Raw genomic sequence first — 6,360 nt, forward strand, 5'->3', positions numbered from 1 at the left:
GCTTTCACCTAGTACGTTACCAGTGCATACAGATTATACTATGCAAGTTGATTTTTATTTTTCTCTTGTTGCCTTTTCATGACAACCACTGCTTTTGAACATTTTGAAGTAAGGTTAATTGAGCATGACCCTGATCTAAATTTCAAAAGGTCCAAAGTGGAGAATTAATAATGCCAAATGATGAAACTGTACACACTTTAAATTCTGATATTTTAAGAATTGTGTTAGAAAAGAATATGTCTGCTGGATGGAGAAGTGTTTTATGGATTTTCAGAAAGTGCGTAAGGTAAAATTAAAGACAACTGAAATAATTGGTTTTAACCATTGAAATTAAAAGCCCTTGTTTTTAACATCAACCAAAAACGAAGCTACGGCCACATATGGAATTGCATATGAAGTTTGTAGCTGATTTTTTATTTTTATTTTTTTATTTTTTTTTTTTTTGGACATTCCATTGTAGAGTACTACGTATGAGTTCTCTGCAGGGCCATTTGTCATTATGAAAGTATTGGTTAGAGCTGGTTTAAAAAATAAAGAAAAAAAAGTGTCGTGTTTTTATTCTACATAGGTTTAAGGTGTCATACATGTAAACATTAGATACAAATTTTTGTTTCAGTATTAATGCAGGCTGTTAAAGCCGCTTTGCTGTTGTACGTAACGGTCAAATGCGGGTGAAGCTTGCCGCCATGTTACATCAGTCGCGAAGAACCAAAAATGGGACGGTTGCCTGCTACCATAGGGGTTCTGTCATAACCTTTTTTTTTTTTTAAATGTAAACTTTTTTATTCTGTGAATATTTTTAAATAAAGATTGTAAAACAGCTGTTTGTCCATTTTCGTATTTCCACTGCACAGATTAAACATGCATTTATGCAAAGTTTACAGAAGTTAACAGGATGTATAATTAACTAAAATGAGTGTGAATGCTTTCCTGCAATTACTTTTACTGAAGCTCAGTAAGTCTGAGAAGAGTATAGCAAGTCTTAAGTGTGAAATGCTAACTTTCACATTCCATACAGCACAGTATAAAAGGATATTTGGCTTTGAGGCTAATGATAATGAGGCTTAACTCCAAAATGCACACTGGTAATTAGAGCAGCTTCTTCTCCGCATGTCCGTTGCCAGACACCCAGGCCACCTTGTGAGTGTATCAGACATCCTGATTTTACCACCTGTAATGAGCTAAATTTCAAAGTGCTAAAAGTGAAAAGGCAATGGAAAGCTTTACCCAAAACTGGTAAAATATACTCCTGAAAGGTAGTATCATTATGAGTGACTTTGTATGATTTTGTGACATCGCAAATGATACTTCATGACTAGCAGAGATCACGAATGATGTCATGAGTGCCGGATATTACAAGAACTGCCTTGTTGGTAGTAGTAATAAATAGAATAATATATATATATAATAGCAAAAAATAATAGTGTGGAAACCAGAGCAACCAGAAGAAACCCAAGCAAACAGAATTTCACAGAGCAGGGAGGAGCCCATAGTGCTGCCGAAGAACAGAATTAAAAAGAAAATAACATGACATTGAAAGGGGAAAGGTTTCATAGGATGGTGGTGTTAAATTTGGATGTAATGTAAAGGTGTCCGGAAAAATTCTGATATTCTGGATTTGAATTTGTTAGATTTTCTCTGTTTGAAAGGTTAGGGAAAATTTTTGTATGTTTGATGGAAAAAATGTGTGAACCTTTTGTGGCTCAGGAACACATTAGTGATTTTTGTCTTTTAAATTAATGATAATGTTATTTTTACAACAATTCTCTTTACGGGCACATCTGCAGGAACAAATTGTCTTTAACCAAAGGAAGCCTGTTTTTCCAATATTGATACCAAACAGCAGGATTTTGTTTACTTGCTTGCTTCTCAGAGTTCGCTGCTGAGGAAATTGCCTTCTGCAGAAGATGTGAATGTTTTTATGCAGTACATTTTTCTTGTATAAGATTTTTCATGAGATCATTGGCGATAGTGGCCTTGGGTTGTCTCTTGCACCAAATTTTGTGTTATCACCCTCAGTGTAACGGGTGGATTAATCAGAATTTTTGGAGAATTGCTTCAGTTGTGATGTCTCTGTGCCGAAGGAGGAGTTGGCTGAACTTCTTTGCCAAGCAAAGTTCTCCCAACATATTCTACTGTCTAGCTTCATGGTTTATGCTCCTTTGCTACTCATTGTGCTTCCTCTTCTTATTTGCTGCTTCATGGTTCCTGCTCCCCCCCTTTATTCCTCTATCATTCTTGCTGTTCTCGTTTGTTCCTTATGGTTCTTTCTCTCCCCCTATTCCCCTTCTTGGTTCTCACTCTCCACATTCGCTCCTTGATGCATCTCTCCCCTGCTTCTTTGTCCTTCACACGTATTTCTAAACCTTCTTTGTTCCACTTGTCTGAGTAAAGTACAGGTATCCCATCCCTTGACAACAGACTTCAGGTTCCCCAGAGGACCTCGGTTCGCGTAACATTAATCTCTGTATGGGTTTTCTCCAGATCGGAATGTATGGTTTTTCAAAAGGCCTCATGGTTTCTCCTGTGGAAGAGAGTCAACGTGGTGTCTCTTCCTAGCCCCTGGATGGCACTGTTGCATCAGTCCTGAGAGGCAGGAGTGTGGCGACTGCGTACATGAGGTATGACAACTTTTTAAACCCTGATGCTCACTCTTCTTGCCTGGATTTTAAGTCAGATTTAGTGTTCTTATTTTGGTTCCCTGAATTTGATATCTTTTTCCATGCCTCACGATTCTTGCACGTTTCCATAGTCTTGGCGATAGGATCTGCTTATACATTGTTAGACTCCGCTCTCTCAAGACTGTTCACACATACTTTGGGATGATGTTTGGGTCAAGTGCAACCCACAATTACAGTCTCAAAGTAGTCACTGGGAGGGACTTCACCAGATGTGAGGCTCGATGATCCAGCAATGTGCTTGTGGCTGAGCACACTCTCAGTGCCTCGTAAGGAACCGGTAGATGATCCGTCAAGTCATGGTGCTCAGCTGCCAAGAACCAGCGGACTGCCATGACCCAGCCTTCTTCTCAGCTCAGACAGGCAAGCTGACACAAGGGATTTCGGCTGGCTTACTGACGCACACTAAGGCCATCTTGTGCACATTCATGTTGAGCTTCTGTCTTCTCTGCTGTGAAGCAATGTGGATCAAGATGAAACTGTTTTTCCGTTGTTTATACCATATGTGAAGTTTGGTATTTCTTGTGTGTGGTTACTCTGCCTTTTTCTTCATGTGGTCACTTTAAGCCTGTAGGTATGATGTCTCACGTCTCCAAACGAGGATGTAAAGACAGTTGTGATACCTGTGAACCTGCAGGTAGTGTCGAGTAGTACCCAGGTACTTACCCCGAGTTGCTCCTGAGTGTAAATTACCCAGCTATATAAATTCATAAATAATTGTAAGTAGATTATTCGAACGCCACAAGTTAGCATAGACAAAGGTGGCAGCTTAATAATAATAATAATAATAAGAATAATAATAATAATAATGTGCCCACAAAATGTACTTTATCTAATGTTAATATAATTAAGAGCCACTTTTGTTGCTTTTCTCATTTCTGTATACTCCTCGCCTTCAGCACAGCGGTAAGTATATTTTTACTTAAAGGAAGGTTCAGTGTGAAAATTCTGAACATAAATAAGAAGCGAGAGTCTTCTGTATTTATTACATACACTGTAGAATCAACTCAGTTTTTTCTGTCAAAGCTGCACAGGGTGAGAACTTACTCTTCTTTCTTCAAAACCAGTCATTATGTTATCAATCAAATATATTTGCTCCTGGCTTTCAAAATACCCATTGGACATATTGGCTCTTATTTGAATTGTTGAACAAATGTTCAAATTTTCTTTTAAATTACATAAAGCTTTTTGACAAACTTTGACAACAGTTTCATAATCAGGCAATCCTGAATAGAATTTTTTTTCTTTTGCAAGAGTCTTAATTCGCTCTCATTCTATTCTAACAAACATAAAACATCTTCATGCAGACAACAAAGTATGTTTTCATTTCTGCACAAAGCCCATGCTCATTTCTACATTTCAAAGGTACCAAAATACATTTTGCCTTCAATAGTATCTTCAGACATAAGATTGGAAAAGATTAGAAGGCCCCAGGGAGAGAGATTGCCCTGAAATCATAGGTTGCACAGTACACCTGCTGAGTGACAGGCCTCTTAGTTTAGAAAATACAGCACTGCTGGTATGGTTACCCCCTGCTGTGTAACACTCACATCTTCTTGCGAACATACTGTCAGTTGGCAAGTGGATGCAGGCAATTTTCACTCTGTAAGATTGTGTTGAAAAAAAGCCAATATGATATTTGTGCTATGCTTTCCCGAATAAATGCCACTTCATGCAAATATAATTTGTAATATAATAACATTTATTCAATAAGAATTATTTTCTGTGCTTGTTGACACTTATGCATCCCAAGATTACTTACATCATTTGGGTCTGATCGCTATCATCTGAATTCTCCTTCTAATATTCTAATTCTCTGTCACAAATATCATACAACTTCAGTGCAGTAGACAGGTAAAACATATACGAAAATAATTCAAGGACTGTTGGTTCTTGTTTCAAATCGAGTCAGGTAAATGAGAAAGTAAATATATTTATTTACTTACGCCCTGTGTTGCCGGGTAGGCTCCGGTTCCCCGTGACCCCGTAAGGGACAAGCGGTTCTGAAAATGTGTGTGTGTGTGTGTACTTTTAATGTTTTATTAATAGTTTTCCCTCAGTTGTTTCATGTGAAATCAGAAATTTGTCTGTATGTGTTTATATTACAGCTGTTAAAAAATAGCAGCTTCTTCTGCCATATAGTACACTGTATTTGGCCCAAAAGTGTTCCAAACTCCTGCAAGATGTCCATATTTGTTCCTTTGACAAAAGCAAATTACAGTCAGTCAGTGTTATGTGTACATGGGTTATTTCAGCGCCAAGGGGTGCCTGGCTGAAACTAAGCACATCATTTTATTGCACACAGTCAATATCCATTCATTTTTAAAATCAATATTTTAGAGGAAAGTCAACTGTAGATAAGCTTGACAGGTGCATGCTCCTGTAAATCTTGACTCACTGGCAATATTTTAGGGTGTGTTATAAATATTATTGCCAAATGCAAGCACAGATTAAAAGAACCAGTCAAGTTTCAGATACTATGTCAGTATGATTAATGAGCAAACAACTCTATTTTTCATCAGAAGGCTATAGGTCATAATGGTACAATGTTCTGTTCATTAATGAATTCTCAAGGTTATGCATGAAATATTATTGGCACACTACTGAAATATTTTGCATGCCTCAGCGGAAACATCCAAATAGATGAATGACATAATTCATGTTTAGCTCACCTTGCTGTGAGTGGTTTGCAGTTATCAGTGTCTCACCATTTAAGGCACAGTAATGTATTGTATTCCTTGGCATTTATGATCATACTTCCTGTAAGATAATCAGTTCCATCAGTTGGATATTAGTTTTTCTGAAAGATGTTGACTTTTCTACGAAATCTATGAATTGATGAACTTCATAAAATAGCACAAGTGGAAATGTATGGTATATAAACCATGTAAGTATTATCCATTTCTTGCTGTCTTACCTGAGTAGATTGCAAATGTAACTACGTGGCTCAGACTCTTGCTTCTTTATTCGGCTAGTGTCATTCTTCTTCTTTCCTGCTGACTTTTCTGTCGAAAAAATACGCTAATGGAACCTAATTGGTGGTTCTCTTTGTTTTCTTTTCCCTTTCTCTCAAGGAGGCATATTCGGGAGCGAGTGTTTCAAAGAACTCAATGAGCAGCACCATAAACAGGCCATTTTGGTGGAAATTTGAGCAATACTGGAATACAGGCTGCTTGGGAGTGTGTAATCACACCCTTTGATGTGTTTCTGGATGCAGGTAGTCTCACTGGATCTACGTGATGGAAATGGTACTGATGCTTATTGTCTCTAATTATAGACTAGCAGCATGTCCATCTGGGAAATAGGATGAACTTAATAATGGCTGTTTCCTGGACAGTAGAAGGGTTTCATAAAGTTGTCCGAGGTGCAGGAACCTTGTACTGCGAAAGAAGATCAGCAACATATGGGTGTATGTCTGTTTCTGATAATTGAATATAATTCCGTCCATAAATAAATAGAAATCCTCTCTCCTCAATGTGAAATAAATAAAACTAACCAGAAAAAAAAAAAAAAAAACAGGAAACCAAAGGATGAGTGTTTCAGGAATTAAGGTTATTATGAATTATGTTATTCAGCAGGCCTGCTGTTGTGGTGTGTATGATGAAAGTCACTGAGTCGTTTACAACCAGGAGCTAGACCCTGACCCCTATTAAAATGACTTATCGCAGAGAAAGGTCGACAG

The sequence above is a fragment of the Scleropages formosus genome, chromosome 18 (genome assembly GCF_900964775.1).
Source record: "Scleropages formosus chromosome 18, fSclFor1.1, whole genome shotgun sequence".
NCBI lineage: Eukaryota > Metazoa > Chordata > Actinopteri > Osteoglossiformes > Osteoglossidae > Scleropages > Scleropages formosus.